The sequence below is a fragment of the Capsicum annuum genome, chromosome 9, assembly GCF_002878395.1.
Source record: "Capsicum annuum cultivar UCD-10X-F1 chromosome 9, UCD10Xv1.1, whole genome shotgun sequence".
In the NCBI taxonomy this organism is placed as follows: domain Eukaryota; kingdom Viridiplantae; phylum Streptophyta; class Magnoliopsida; order Solanales; family Solanaceae; genus Capsicum; species Capsicum annuum.
The window spans coordinates 4,541,013-4,557,350 of NC_061119.1; the positions used below are offsets into that span (position 1 = coordinate 4,541,013).

Below are 16,338 nucleotides of genomic sequence, written 5' to 3' on the forward strand. Positions count from 1 at the left end.
TACTTCAGTTACTATATTATTTGTTGTTGTTATTATTTTCTTTTTTTAATTATTTTTAACATAATTACCTACTATACTTAATCTTTTTAATATATTTTAGTCGAGTTGACGTTTTATCGGAAACAACCTTTCTGGTTTTACAAGGTTGAAACAAGTGTGCATACTATCATCCTCCTCAAACCACACACAATATGTTATTGTTATGTATTTTGGGATCGTTACATTGTTGGTTAGAATTATATTGATAAAAAATTTCTTATTTTAAACTCAAAATATAAATACTATTGGGGATAAGGAAGCAAAACTAGTGAAAACGACAATTCATTTTTAGGATTTTCAATACACTTAGACAAGTGCATGGCAATGGATATCACATCACCTTCACATGCCTCTCATAAGGTATCATTTAAATTATATCTTTATTTTTAAAAATTGTGTAAAATATCTTTTCTCTATTTAAAAAAAATATCTACTTTTCTTCTTAGTTCGTTTAAAAAAAACAATTTTTTCATTTTATAATAATATTTTAATTTTAATTTTTTACGTGACATATTTAAGAATATAAGATCAAAATTTTTTTTAGTACATTTGATATATCTTTAATTTAAGATTACAAGATTCAAAAGTTTTTTTATTTTATCAAATTTCGTACCAAATTAAAATAGATTATTTTTTTTAAAATGGAGGGAGTAGTTAATTTGACTTATAAAACAGTAGACTGTCGTGTAATTCTCAAATTTTCAATTTGTTCAAAAGAGATTGTTACACCGTTATCTATAAAGTTCATAAATTACAAAAAAAAAAAAAATCATTTAGTAAGTAATTTTTTTTTTTTTATGACTCGATTTGCATATCATATACTCCCTCCGACATGACACATTGATAAAAAAATAATTAATAACACGGCTAGTTTATCATAGTACACTTTATATTTTAATTTGAAGAAAAAATAATTAATGCAAAGGGTTCTTGATTAATGAAAAAAGATAAGTAAAATGAGAAATCAAATTAGAAAATTTGGGACAGGTAGTTTGAGACGGAGGAAGTATTAAACATAGTTAATTACAAGAGCTAGTAACCAAAGTAGAGTCCCTATGTGGGTTAGGGAATATACAGAGTGTTGGATCGGGACATAAAATGCACACCGTCCATACCATTACCTCAGATAAAATAGAGAGAGTGTTTCCAATAGACCCCTAATTCAGGACAGTTGTTAGCTTCACTAACACTTGTTTAACTTAACAAGTTCATCTGATGCTTGCAAAGGAGAACAATAACAATATACCGAGTATAATTTCATGAGTAGATCCTGGAGAAACTGATGTGTAGGCAGTTTTACCTTACCTTGTGAAGATACAACCTCGAAAAGTGTATCGAAAACGTAGCTCATTGTATCCATGCGCTTCATATTCGCCCAAGTTTTTAAAAAGATGTAAAGCTACACAACAAATCAAACAAGTGAAGTGATGAAATAATGATATATATAGGCACAAGGACAGTTGATACTGTGTACTGTATAATGTAGATGTGTGGCCATAGAAATTAAATGTTTTTAATTTTATTTGAAATTTTTAACGTTAGAGTTGACGATGAAGTTTTGTTTACTCATACTTTTTTGCAAAGGAGAGAAGAGAATATTTTTATTTGAAAGTTTTTATAACTTAAGAATAAACTTGGGTTCGAGTTTTGGATATAGAAAAATTTTGTTAGGTAATTCAAATTAGTTGAGGCTCAAATACGGTATCGGACACGAAGGAAAAAGGAAAGAAGTTGAATGGTTAGTACTTAGTAGAATAGAATGGTAAGACAGGAGCCACGTGCTGAATAGTCTAGGGCAGGTGATGTTTATTCTTGTGGCCAATTATACGATTACACGTGGCGTCACCAAATGGAAGTCAATAGCTTCACCTGAAGTGCCTCATTCTACCTAGTGGAATGGTGAGTAGTGCAATTTCAACCAAATTATCTACCTCTCGGAAGGTAGGGGTAAGGTTTGCGTATGCTCTGCCCTTTCCGGACTCTACTACTGACACTGTACTGGTTATGTTGTTGTTGTAAGGTCAATTTTTTGTTGTTGAGTATATAGTTAGATGATGAACTCCGTGGTCAAATATTTGTTGATGCGTATATAGTTAGATGATGAACTCCGTTGATGAGAATCCTGACTCGGCTATTGAATTGAATGATGATAATGTTTGATTAATGTGTTAGTGCTCTTACTGAACCAAAGCCCCGGGATGAGAAATCATCTGCTGTCGAAACGACACTATGAGTTCAACAACAACATACCCAATATATTCCCACAAAACTGATGCAAAGAAAGCGTCGTCTGTGAAGATCGAACCCACAACCACGTGATTAAAAGCCACGCGCTCTACCACTGAGCTAAGACGACTTTTTTAAACAGTTCTCTGCAAGGACCAAAACCGACAACCGGCGACATAACTTATACTACCAAGTGCCACTGAGCTGCAGCATTCACTTCACCTGAAACAAATAATCTGTTTGGATGTTCACTGCCTTTATTGAAAAAACAACAACATACACAGCGTAGTCCCACAAAGTGGGTCTGGAGAGGTTGTTTCAGATAGACCCTAAGCTCAAGAAAGAAAGTCCAAAGCAGTCCAAAAAAATAAGTAATGGAAGTATACGAAAAGACAGATAATAAAGATAGTGAACAGATAGTACTACAACAATATAATACGATAGTCGGGATGTTTTGAACGAGTGTTGAGCGAGTGAAGTGCCCCATAAAGAAGGGCGAGCTATATGTATGAATTCCGTGAGCAGCGATTTCACTTCAGGTTCAGGTGCATCCAGCAGGAATTGAACCTACGAATTCGCCATATCGAACTCGATAAACCCGACTCCTGAGATAGAGAAATGCAATAAGTATAAGAAACAAGAGATAGCAACAGAAATCGAAGGACAAGAAACTACACTAGTAATATTACGACTGCTAGTATAGGCAGACTAACCTTCTTCCTTAATCCGTATCCTCCACAACCTCCTACCTAAGGTCATGTCCTCGTTAAGCTGAAACTGCCTTTAGTGTGAATCTTTGTACAAAAAAAATTTCCACCAGACTAACAGTGGGACAGAAGTAATTACTCTTCTAATTTATCAGAGATTGGCATTTGACATGAACAAGAACATAGATCACCTTCTTAGGGAACACATTAAAAAATAAGCTAATAACTAAATTAAAAAGCAGAAAAAGATGCATGAATCTGCACTTAGAAATGGAAAAGAAGAGATCATATACTACAAACTTGATTTTTGCTCATAGTAATTGCTAGTGTCAGGAAAAAAAGGAAATGGCTGCTCCCCTGCAACACCAACATATAACGAAGGCATACTAGGTAGGTAATTGAACAACAATATCTCGGAAGCTAAACTGCATATTCGAGTAGATTATCCAGTTCTCCATATTTCAAGACAACGGTGAACCTCAACCACGTAAATACATCTATGACTAACCTGCTGGCCCAGAAAGACATTACAAGAAACATGTATAGGAATACACACTTGGGGCAGCAGAAGTTATAGTAGTTTCATGTAGTAAAGGCAATGAATTCGTAATTTGTTATGCTTACCACATGGCATGGGAAATGATAGACCGTCAGATACAATGCTTATTCCCCGAGTCGAATCCTTTTGTTGTTTGTAAGGTCTTTTACAAAGCGGTAAGCTGTCAATGAATGAATACATTAAGAACGCATAGATGTGATAGATTTCTCACTAAAGCATACCAGCACTCCTCCATGATCATTAGATGTCGCATGATGTATCCGTCCAAACAATAATCACAGGCACCCATCAACAGATGCACAAACTAATCTTTGATGATCAACAATCGAGTCAGGTAAAAGAACGAACCATTATAGTAACCAGTGTTCGCCCAACAAATTGGGATATTCATGTGCTCTGATTGATTAGCCGCATAGGCATGATATCAGGTTCAAGATTGATGAACATGAAAGTAAGGGTTGAGATATAAAAAGGTGTGACCCCACACAGCTGCATTCAGCATTAAGGACGGGGTAAAATGTGGAGCATGCACAACAGCACAAGAATTTAGAATTGAACTCAAGGCCAAGATTCTTAAAACTACTCTAATCATTTCTGTAGCACGGGTTTTGCTCCGATCCAACAAAAATACATCATTCTTAAAAGTAACAGAAAAGAAGATAGATTGTAATGGATGTATGTTTCGTTATTTTGTTTGGAAAGATTGCTTAGATCTAGTTTATAGCAATAAACAAAAGAGAAGATGGAAATACTAATATATTGGATTATTATCAAGTAACCACAAGACATAAGTTGTTTTACTTTAATACTTCGAAACCTTTAGATGTTTTAAATTACAAAGGAAAGAAAGAAACCACTTGCATCTGAAAACATGTCAGATTTTTAAACAAGAGGACTGCTGTACCATATTGTAAATTATCAAAAGTAGGACGTATATCCACGATATACATAATCAGTACCAATTTGGCCGCATCACCCAACATGACATTACAGAAAAAACAATTAGAAGTGTTTGAACAATATAGTCGATACTATTCTAGAAATGGAAACTAAACCTCTAGAAACAAAATATATAATCAGTGTTCGACATGTAATATACAGGACTCACTAATGTCTTCCCCGGAAAAACAGATATTGCTCATACATAGGTCACTAGAAACTAACTTTTATCTGGTGAAAACAGTATCAGCCTGCATTTGGTGGAACATATGGAAGGAGAGAAATGAAAGGATTTTCGGAGGCTGATCAAATGGAATTGTATTATCTCTCTATGTTTTTGGTGCAAAGAACAATGTAATCACACAGTTTTGGAGGTGGCCAGCATATCCTTAATGCTGAGGAAACATTAATTACAAAACTCCTAAGAAGTCCACTATTTCTACTCCGCAGCATTAAGGGATTGTAAACTGTATTTTTAGCGCCTATGTGCTTATTTTTCACTATTTAACTTGTATAATAGAGATGGTTGTTCAAGATCATAGATATGACAGCAGATATCATATCCTCACAAGATCTTGAAGTCTACAACTTTAAAAATAGATTTTTCACATAATCACATGGAAATAGCATTGGAGATCTCAAGAAATCTTAGTTATGCTACGCATTGTGGAGGAGATTTCCAGGACGATATGAACTTATAGAATCTTAACTGCACTTGAAGTGGCTTAAGAACCTAAGGTAGCTGGTCCAATTTTGTTTTTGTTATTACTTAATTCCCCACAATCACAACCATCACATTCCCAAAAAGGAATATAGTTTGGAGTACTACGAAGAGAATATAAAAAACAAAGCATCAACAATACCGAAATCTATTCCAAGTACTTATGCAATAACAACAGCAACAACAACATACCCAACGAAATCCCACAAGTTGGGTCTGGGGTGTGTAGAGTGTACACAGTCCTTACCCCTACCTCGTCGAGGTAGAGAGGTTGTTTCTGGAGGAACCTCGGCTCAAACTCAGGACAACTTATATATGACAATATATAGGATTACTAAGTTTAGTGGTTATCAGTACACAACCAAAAGACTCGAAATTAGTAAAACGAAAATGGCAAGCACCATACTTTTATTTTCAAAATACATCAATTTATGGAGTGCTAAACGTAAATAGACGTGCTAGTTAAGCTCAATATTCCTGTTTCATATGAAGTGAAGTTTGGGTAAATACATACTCACACCGGATGATTATACAAATCAAGTATGTTAACCTTAGTAGTTAAGCATTAGAATGAGAATGCATACAACTTAACCATGATTAATCGCTGAATGTAAATATGAAAGAGACATGTCTAGCATTCACTAGTTTGGTGCAAATACACGGGTAAAATTTTTACCATGATGTTTGTCACAAACAGATTAGATTTGCTTTTAAGTTCAACTAACTTAACAACATTTTGGTGCAGGAAAGTTGACAGATTGAGTAACCAAATCAGCCAGGTTAACCAACAATCTATTGATATAAACAAAATTGGACATAGCTTAGTTAGAAATTTATTGCTCTCAACGAGTGACGTATTTAAAGCAAAGTTCATACTTTCTAAAGAATTATTGACAGCCATGAATAATTAGGAAAGTCACCCTTCATAAGGTAATTATAAACATTTAAATAAATCTAACCACTTACCAACATATCCATCGGGACTATAAGAATCAAACACAAGAATCGACGATTTAGATGACAATTCAAAGAGTTGATGATAATGTTACCCTTGGACGCGCTCAAAACGTGTTATGTTATATATTCACATAATTCCAAACTATGGGTGTCATCTTTGAGGCTAGATTTATGCATCACTTCATGGCTCTACATTCAGAAAAAACAGAGTTATACCAGCTGTAAAGAACTTCAAAGCGTAAGCTGCAATTTTCATTCATTTGATAGTATGATTTTAAAAGCAATCACTTACTGTCGGTGCCAGGATAAAACGACGTAGTCCTATTAAGCTAAGCGTTTTGTTTCTGATCTAGATCAGAATTACCACTAGTACTCTAAGAAAAGTAAATTAGGAGCTAAAAAAGGGATATCGACAATAGTGAGAGAAGATGACAACTTATACAAAAGGATTGAGGGAGTTAAGAAGCAATTTGTGAAATTCTTCTCTTATGCACTTCTCTTTAAATACCTAAATAGATATAAACCATTCGTTGAGCTTCAGTTCTATAGGAAACAACCTCTCAATCTTTGAGGTAGAGGTAAGGTCTGAGCGCACTCTACCATCCCTAGACCCCACTTTGTGGGATTACACTGGGTATGATGTACATATAATCATTCAAAACTTAATCTTTATTATCGGAAAGAAAAGTTTAACACGTATGTTTATGTTCAGATCCTCCAACAGCATTGTCGGAGAGAAAAGACAGAACTACAGCTAGCAAGATGATACGTTGCAGCACCTTGAGTGCATGTAGACCGTGTGTCTCTCGCATAGAAGAACTCTATTTAAATGGATTACTCAATCTACGACACCACTCCACCTCATCTCTATTTACTATCTTCACCTTCACCACAATCACACTTCATCTTTATTTAAAGCAACAAAACCGGCATCCTACAGTTCACCACAATCTCACTCCATCTCTATGTCCTTGCAGGGCAAGATCATTCCTTTCAACCTAAAGTGCTCTGCTCTCTTACTAAACTCAGAACTCAGGTCCTCCATATAGCAGCTCGAGCACAAACCATGAGAAATCTCGTTTTCCAAGATCCTGGGCTCAGAGTAAGCACCAATACTACTCAAAGTCTAAATAATGCTTGGGAGCGAATACGAGTTCCAGTAGTAGTCCCTGCTCTACACTTTGCAATGTATCTATGCATAGCGATGTCCATCATGCTCTTTCTTGAGCGTATTTATATGGCAATAGTGATAGCAGGGGTCAAGTGCTTCGGAAAGAAAAGATATACCAAGTATAAGCTCGAGTCCATAAGAGAAGACCTAGAGAAAAACAAAAACTACCCAATGGTGTTAGTCCAAATTCCTATGTTCAACGAAAAGGAGGTACATACTTTACTTGAGTATATGTCTTTTCTGATCAAGCTCCAGAGATTTAAACTTATGCATACATGATTATTGTTTAGCATTGTGTTTCAGTTTTCCCTAGATGAAACTGCGAATATGCCTGTTTCCATCGCTCTTTCTTTTTTCTGATCATCAGTTATATTTTTTCCATCTTGAGAGGAATTTTTAGAGAATAAATCACTAACATTGAATGATCTCAAAACTGAAAAAAATTTAGTTAATCAGAAAAAGAAAGTACAATTTCGTTTCTCACAGCCATCAATAATCAAAAACCTAGAAACAACACACAGTGTACACCCATATCCGAGTATCAAGTGAAAGTTCATGGGAGGATTTTACCTTCACCGCTAAAGGAGAAATATTTGTTCTTCTCTCACCCTTCCCCTTCCCAGCTTCCCCCTTATCTGGACCATCCAGCAAAGAACTACAAAAATGAAAGAAAAATTACACCAAATATATCAGAGAAATCTTAAATATCCCAAACCAATAGTTGGACTTTATTTATTAAGATAAAAAATCTTTTGTCATGATATTTACCTAAACTTTTCTCTGTTGAGTACTGCTACAACACCATCATTTTAAAAGCAAGAGACCAAGAGACTAAGTAATTAAATAGATCTCAAAGGTCAATGGTAATTGGCTAACAAGGTCAAACGAAGAAGTCAGGACATTGAAAGGAATAAGGATATGAACTTACTATACAAATCCAGATATTTTCTGCAGTTATGAACAGCAGATGGATAGGGATATGAACTTTCTCTACAAAAGAATAACCATTACTCATCTTATTGTTTTTTAATCAGGTTTACAAGCTTTCAATTGGAGCTGTATGTGGCTTGTCATGGCCATCAGATAGGCTCATAGTGCAGGTGCTTGATGACTCCACCAACGAAGTTTTAAGGGTATCTCTTTCAACTCACTTTATCTGAGAGCAAAATCTAAGAATCTTATGAACTTAATTAATGTTTGAGAATATAATTGCAGACATTAGTGGACTTGGAGTGCCGAAAGTGGATAGAGAGAGGGATAAACGTGAAATACGAAACAAGAAACAACAGGAATGGCTACAAAGCTGGTGCTCTCAAGGAGGGTCTAAAGAAGCAGTATGTGGATGACTGTGAGTTTGTTGTGATCTTCGATGCAGACTTTCAGCCTGAAGAAGACTTTCTTTGGAGGACCATACCGTATCTTCTCAATAACCCAGAACTGGGTCTGGTTCAAGCCAGATGGAAATTTGGTAACGCCAAAACAGCATTATGTCCATATAGACACTGAATAATTGGTCATAAACTCAAAAAACAAACAAAATTTAAAGTAGTTCAAAAGAGGTGAAAATTAAAGAATATTGGATTACTATGTCTGTGATAATAAATTGTGATTGTGTCCCTTTTATGATTAGAGGATTGTTTTGTGCTGTTTCCATCTCACTCAAAGAACTTTACATGAAAAGATTTATCTAAAAAAGAAAATATCAGAAGCAAAGCGTACTTAAATCAATACATAGAAACAGAATTAACAGCTTCAGCCATATTTCTAGTTCTTCCTAACTTGTTATTAATGTAAGTGAAAATCTTTCCACAGTCAATGCAGATGAATGTCTGATGACTCGACTTCAAGAGATGTCACTGGACTATCATTTCAGTGTTGAGCAAGAAGTTGGCTCGTCAACATGTTCATTTTTTGGGTTCAACGGTAAGCAAAGATTCGGGTCTTACTCTACATACAGGCATTTACAGCTAGAAATTATTTTGAGAATGTAATTAGCTTTATGGGTTGAATTGTAGGGACTGCTGGCGTGTGGAGAATTCGAGCAGTGAATGATGCTGGTGGATGGAAAGACAGGACCACAGTAGAGGACATGGATCTTGCAGTCAGGGCTAGCCTTAAGGGCTGGAAATTTTTGTTTGTGGGCGACTTAGCTGTGAGTTTATTACTTCAAAAATTCTTATTTATGGAAATGCCTAGAAACCTCTATATATCAGATTCATAACATAGTTCATTTAGGTCAAGAACGAACTCCCGAGTACCTTCAAGGCTTACAGATTTCAGCAGCACCGCTGGTCATGTGGTCCAGCTAACCTCTTTCGCAAGATGGTAAAAGAAATCATCCTTTGTGAGGTAATACTATTTTTTTAAAATTATGTATATTATAAAGAAAAAGATATTTTTTGTCAACAAATCACATCACATCTTTTCTTTTAAATGCAGCGTGTAACAATCTGGAAGAAGTTTCATCTCATCTACGGCTTTTTCTTTGTGAGGAAAATTATCGCACACTGGGTTACTTTTTTCTTTTACTGTGTCGTCATCCCAGCAACTATCTTGGTGCCTGAAGTCCATCTTGCAAAGCCTCTAGCTATATATCTTCCAGCAACTATTACCATTCTTAATGCCGCTTGCACACCAAGGTATGTGAACTCACAAAACTGAACTCAGAAATCTTCCTTTGGTTTTTTCATTTTCATATTTTTTCAAGCATAATAATTTCACATGCCTGGTTCCACGCAGATCCTTCCATCTTCTTGTATTCTGGATCCTATTCGAGAACGTCATGTCTCTCCATCGATCTAAGGCAACAATAATTGGTCTCTTAGAAGCCAGCAGAGTAAATGAATGGGTTGTAACTGAGAAACTGGGAAACATGATGAAGCAAAAGTACAATGCTAAGGCATCAAAGAGACCAAGATCAAGGATAGGTGAAAGGTAAATCATATATTTATACTTCTCATTACATTTGACAGTTCATTCAGTTCTAGGTAGTTGGTTAAACATCAAAGTATTCTCTATCCTACGAATTTCTGACTGTAACCTGCACAATTGTTTGCAAACAGGATTCACGTCTTAGAGCTGCTAATGGCAATGTATATGCTGCACTGTGCTACATACAACATGGTATTTGGAAGTGACCACTTTTTTATCTACCTGTTCCTGCAAGCAGGAGCATTCTTCATTGTTGGAATTGGCCATGTTGGAACATTTGTCCCCAATTAGAAAGTCCAGTGAACATATGATGCCACTGGAATGCAGGAGAAACAGTATGAACCATGCCCAACTAGTGGATTAATAGTTTGTAAGTGTTAAATTGTATAAACATCAGACCCTACAAGAGCTTAAAGGTTTCAATGTAATAATGTGTTTTGTTATTTTTATATATTTGCAGAATTGACAGCACATTCATTTGGCTGTCTGAATAACTTTTGCTACTCTTTGTCGTGTTATCATATTTCACTGCATAATATGTATGTAGTAAATTAGTATTGTGTTCTCAGTTTTACTTATCAAGAATATTCTCTCCTTTTCTGCAAAGAAAAAGTGAAACTTAATGATATAGGTAAGCATATTTTAATTCATGACTCAACTCCCTGAAGAGTTTAACGAACCTATGAATCCAAGAACCCCCAAATTTTATAAACCTTATAGGGAGAAAGGCAAAAAACCAGAGCACCTAAATATCATTCAAGAAAGTGGGGAATGACGGTGAAACCATAAAAGTCAAAATATTTCTCCAGCTTTGGACGTCTTCATCTGTAACTGTTAAACACGGGAATTCTATATTTTTAGAAATTGAAATCTTCATTAAGGATCTAATAAACAGCTGGCAATGACAGTACATGAAGAAAAGGATAACGAAGAAAAGCTAAAGCTAAAGGATCATATGAGCAATCATAAACTGGAAATCATTTCCACTCCTTTCCCAATGCCAAAACCAAGACAAGGTAAGATCCATGTTGTCGAGCTTATAATTGCACATCTATAAAAAACCTATTTAAATGAATACTGAATTATGGAAAACGAGGAAGAGAAAATCTGCACAAACACTAGTGGAATTAACATTATATAATGCACTTGATAGTTTCATTTGTTGCCTTTCATATTATGGATTCCTTCTTTCGTTAAACACAGTATTTGTCCTCAATCATTCACCTTTCTAGCCTATCTTAATCATCAAAAAATCTTCCTTTCTTGTGAAGGAAAAGGGAAACCGAAATAAACTATCGAATGGAGTTCAAGGTATATATCTAATAACTAACAATTCTGAAACTTCCATATATAGATAAGGGCTTTCTTTACTCTTTACTTCTATATGATAAGTAAAGGCATGACGACATAGTACTAAAGCTAGTGTCTAATGTATTAGATAAATAGTCTTGTGAAAGCCAAACTAGTCACACATCCACCAATTCCTTTTAGATAATGCCTTTAAATTTTTAAACTACAACAATGATTATCACATGCATAGGAAAATACTGCCCTAAACTAAGGTTCAGTGAGCACAATACGGAGGGGGTCAACGAGTCGATCGGAAAGCTCTTATGGCCAGGGTTGGTGATCTTCATTGGACTTCCTAGGAGCCCCCGCCTAAGGTCTGCCCAAGTTGTCTAACCATTGTCAATAAAAATAAAATAAGATATCATAAAATAAGCAAACACATAAACAGACGGCAGGCAAGAGCACAAATTTGCTTCAGAGTTTGTGCACTAGAATAAATAAATACAGATATTGATTTCAGGACATCATGAGGTGATTTACAAGCAAACATATTTCAAGTTGAGATATGGTAGGAAGATTAGTTTTTGGATAACCGTGGTGTCCGGGCCAGCTTGACCGCACCTTGACTAATTCACGGGATACTTGTCACCTCCTACCAGCAACAGGTACCAGACTAGGACAGATGGAAAGAAATCACCTAGTATTTTTGCTTCCGCTGGAAATTGGAGCACCTATATCTTACTTCAACAAATAGGAACTATTTCTACATATGCAGACAAGTAAAACAGCATATGTTGGAAGGGAAAAGAAGACGGGATCTTTACCGTGAAATCATGCTACATTTGTTGTAGATATACACTATGTGAAGAGCAGCCTGAGCACACTGACCATCTATTTCTGCATTTGAAAATTACTACTCGATTATGCGACATGTTTTTTATCATCTTGGGCATAAAATGGGCAATGCATACTGATGCATAGGAACTTCTACAAAGCTGGCACAAGAGAGAGCTGACGAGCATACATTCAAGACGCTGGAATGCCACAACAGCAACGAAAGGAGAATGCAATTAGTCTTAAGTCTCATTGCATTTCCTAACTTTCGTTTTTAGAGCAAGATGGTAAGCAAATGTACACGACACTCAAAATGTTGACGCCATGATCGACTTAATTAGTTCGCTACACTTCTTGTAAGAACTTCTTTTGATGTGTAACACGGATGCTGATACTTGCATAAAAGTTTACCGCGTACTTATCAGTAGCAGAGCTAGCATACAATGAGGGGGTTCATCCGAACATATATATATATATATATATAATAGATGTCAAACCCCCTTCGGCTAGTTCGTGCGTACACTTTTGAACTCTCTCAATGAAAATCCTAGCTCCGGCGCTACTACTTACAACAACAATAACATACCTAAAAGTGAAATCTCGTAAAATTGTCATACTCATTCCTTCTTTTAGAAATTCAAATTCATTAAACTACATAAAGCTTTAAACTTTGACATAATATCTTCTCTAACAACAAACCTTTCAACTATTACTCTAATAATTTTTTAATAACTATCGTATCGGAGCCAGTTTCACAAGAGATATGACACCTCTCACCAGCATTAGGTCAAGGTAACTCTATCCACTACTCCCACCGTCTCAATTTTGTGTGAGGTAGTTAGACTTGACACAGAATTTAATAAAGAAATAAAGAAAAAAATTGAAATTAATGGTCTAAAATAAGTCCTACATATTTGTGCGATCATTGACGATAAAATAGTTATTTTAAAATTAAAATATTACTAAATATAGAAATATGTTATTACTGAGTCATATGAATTGGGATTCTGTTTTATCAAATCCCTGACCTCCTAGTCACGCAATAACTTTACCAGTTATATCGAAGCTTATTAATATAATATAGGAGTATAATCGATAAACATATTAAATTGCTGAAAAATGTACCTTTTAAAACCGAAAAGTATTGTCGCCGGAGAAAAAGACCCGCCGGAAGCCGATCGGGTCAAAAATGCCCAATAATTTGAAGTCCAATAATTTGATGATTTGATTGTATGGGCTTTGAAGAAAATTGGACTATAATTATAGGCCCATATAGGACAACTTGAAAGTATTTGGGCTACTTGATCGATTGGGCCATAACATTACAAGCTCGTTTTGACTGTCAGGTATAGAACAACATTTAGGACCCGTTTGGCCATAAATATTTTTCAATTTATTCCGGAATATGTATTCACTTTATTTCGAAATTCTTATTTGGCCATAAAAATACCAAAGACAACTGAAAGTTGTATTTGAAATTTTGAAAAACAGTTGTATTTGAATGGAGAGATTGACGAGGATGTCTCTCACCGTATTGGGGCAGGTTGGATGAAGTAGAGACTCGCCTCGGGAGTGTTGTATGATAATAAGGTGTCCCCCAAGCTTAAAGGCAAATTCTACAGAGTGGCAGTCCATTCGGTCATGCTGTATGGAGCGGAGTATTGATCAGTTAAAAACTCCCACATTCAAAGATTAAAGATAGCGGAAATGAGGATGTTGTGTTGGATTTGTGGACTTACTAGGGGGATAGAGTTAGGAATGGAACTATCTGGGAGAAGGTAGGAGTGGCTTCAGTGGAGGACAAAATGCGAGAAGTGGGGCTGAGATGGTTTGAACATGTGATGAGGAGGGGTACGCGCGGATGCCCCAGTTCGTAGGTGTGAGAGTCTAGCTTTGGATGGCTTCAGGAAGGATAGAGGTAGGCGAAAAAATACTGAAGGGAGGTGATTAGATGTGACATGGAGTAGTTATAGCTTACTGAGGACATGACCTTAGATAGGAAGGTTTGAAGGATGCGGATTAGGTTAGAAAGCTAGTGCGTGTGAGTGAGTCGTAGCAAGTGGTTAAGAGAGTTTTGGTGTAGTCGGGCTAGTCATCTTAGGTTTGTTGTCCACAGGTTGGGGCTGCTAGTTATGAGAGTTTAGGTGTGGTGGGTGTCTTTGGTTTGTGACTGTATGATATTACTCTGTGGGTGTCGTATTTCTGTTATTCCATCTATCCTGTTGCATGTTTTATTACGACTTTGTTTTCTATCCTTTGTCTTGAGCCGGAGATCTATCAGAAACATCCTCTCTACTTCCACGGAGGTAGCGTTATAGACTGCATACATTTTACCCTCCACAGACTCCACTAGGTGGGAATACACTGAATTTGTTGTTGTTGTTGAGGTGTTTTCACTTAATTTGGTTTCACTTTTAATTTTTTTTCTTCACAAGATTCTATATTTTTTTATTTTCATAAAATAATCTCATTTAAATTATACTGCATGTTTTCTTTTCTTCTAAAATACACATTTGAATTCTACCTCATAATATTATGGACAAACACTACTCAAGCTGCAACTCTATTTTCAAAAATTCCAAATAAAGTGAATATATTTTTGAATTTCATGGTAAGTCTACTTAGTAGTGCATTTATCTATTTTTACTTGTTCAATTCTAAAAAAACAGGAGAGAATTTATCATTTTATATCTATTTACCCTCATAATTAAGTACAATACCCTTCGTTCCTTTTTACATGTTTTGCTTCTCGAGAGTCAAACTGCATGAACTTTAACCAATGTTTTAATATGTATTTTCTCATCATATTAATATGAAAAAGATTGCAACTAATAGTATTATTCTAAGTCAATTTAGCTTAGAAGATTAGTCAAGTGGACTCTCGTAAAAGCGAATTGTGACATGTAAAGAGTATTCATCTGTCAATATTTAGATGATTTGTAATAATTAAAAGTGATAAAGAGTAAAATTATCATATTTATAGGGGTATACAAAGTTAAAAACATGGATGAGTAAACATGAATGTTTTTGCACACTCTTGAAGAAGATATATACTGGTTCTTAATCATAATAACATTTGTTCAATTACCTTTTGTCTCTACCTTACTTGTTTCATTTAGTTCCCATTTCAATATGAGAATAAAAAAATGATCTCTTTATATGATTTTGTACAATCATACTTCATTAACTAACTTTTTGGATCGAATCATTAAATCTAGGATTTATTTATTAGAGTTGTGTCAAGTGAAGATTTGGTAAAAGTGGATCTAATCAAGTGTGTACAAGTACACTTACATTTGTCCCTCACATAAACTTTGAATTTTGATGATGCTTAGTCACTTATATAGGTAATTGAATGAGCTTAATTAGCTTCTTAATGAAGTTTTAACAAAAATATTTATTAAGAAGCAAGCATTTCATGTAAGGGCTTGAAAAAAGTCAGGTATCTAATTAGAAGATAATAAAAATAGACTAGAAGATAAGAGGCCAATGACTTCTAAAAATTAAGGAAAAAATAACATAAACATACATCTTAACTTATCATATTTATACAAATTTTTATCCTTATAAAATAATTACAAAAATTTTAACTAATTATGTATCGTCGTTGGATGTATCGGGAGTCAATTATATATCTCGACATACCTAAAATCGAAAAAAATGTATCAGGAGTTAATTATGTATCTTTACAAAGGAAAAAATGCATCTTCATTCGATATATCGGGAGTTAAGTATGTATCTTGATAGATTCAAAATTGAGCTTTCAATAATTATGCAAAATATTGAATTTTTCTGTAATTGAGCTTCAAATTATCGAGATATATGTTATTTTTCAAAAATTAATTTGTTCGGTTTAAATTTAATATTAGCTAGTTTCAAATTGCATGTCCAAATATTTTTTTTACTTCTTAGGGTCGTTTGGTAGAAGATATTAGAGAAGATAATATTGATATTGGCTTTGTAT

General features: G+C 34.9%; 1 long non-coding RNA gene and 1 other non-coding gene across 5 annotated transcripts; both read right to left on the reverse strand.

Annotated features, from left to right (window-relative positions):
- Positions 1-2,323: 2,323 nt before the first annotated feature.
- TRNAK-UUU lies at positions 2,324-2,395 on the reverse strand. The gene has a single exon. It is a non-coding gene; the product is annotated as a tRNA-Lys (tRNA).
- Positions 2,396-2,488: 93 nt separating this feature from the next.
- On the reverse strand, positions 2,489-13,594 carry LOC124886988. 4 transcript variants are annotated; one of them, XR_007044385.1, is made up of 3 exons: positions 13,500-13,594; positions 12,365-12,437; positions 2,489-7,974 (listed from the first exon to the last, which is right to left on the reverse strand). It is a non-coding gene; the product is annotated as an uncharacterized LOC124886988 (long non-coding RNA). The 4 variants fall into 4 exon arrangements; XR_007044386.1 differs by lacking the exon at positions 13,500-13,594 and having other exon boundaries at positions 2,489-6,337; positions 7,890-7,974; positions 12,365-12,526; XR_007044388.1 differs by lacking the exons at positions 12,365-12,437; positions 13,500-13,594 and adding an exon at positions 8,088-9,789 and having other exon boundaries at positions 2,489-6,337; positions 7,890-7,974.
- Positions 13,595-16,338: the final 2,744 nt, after the last annotated feature.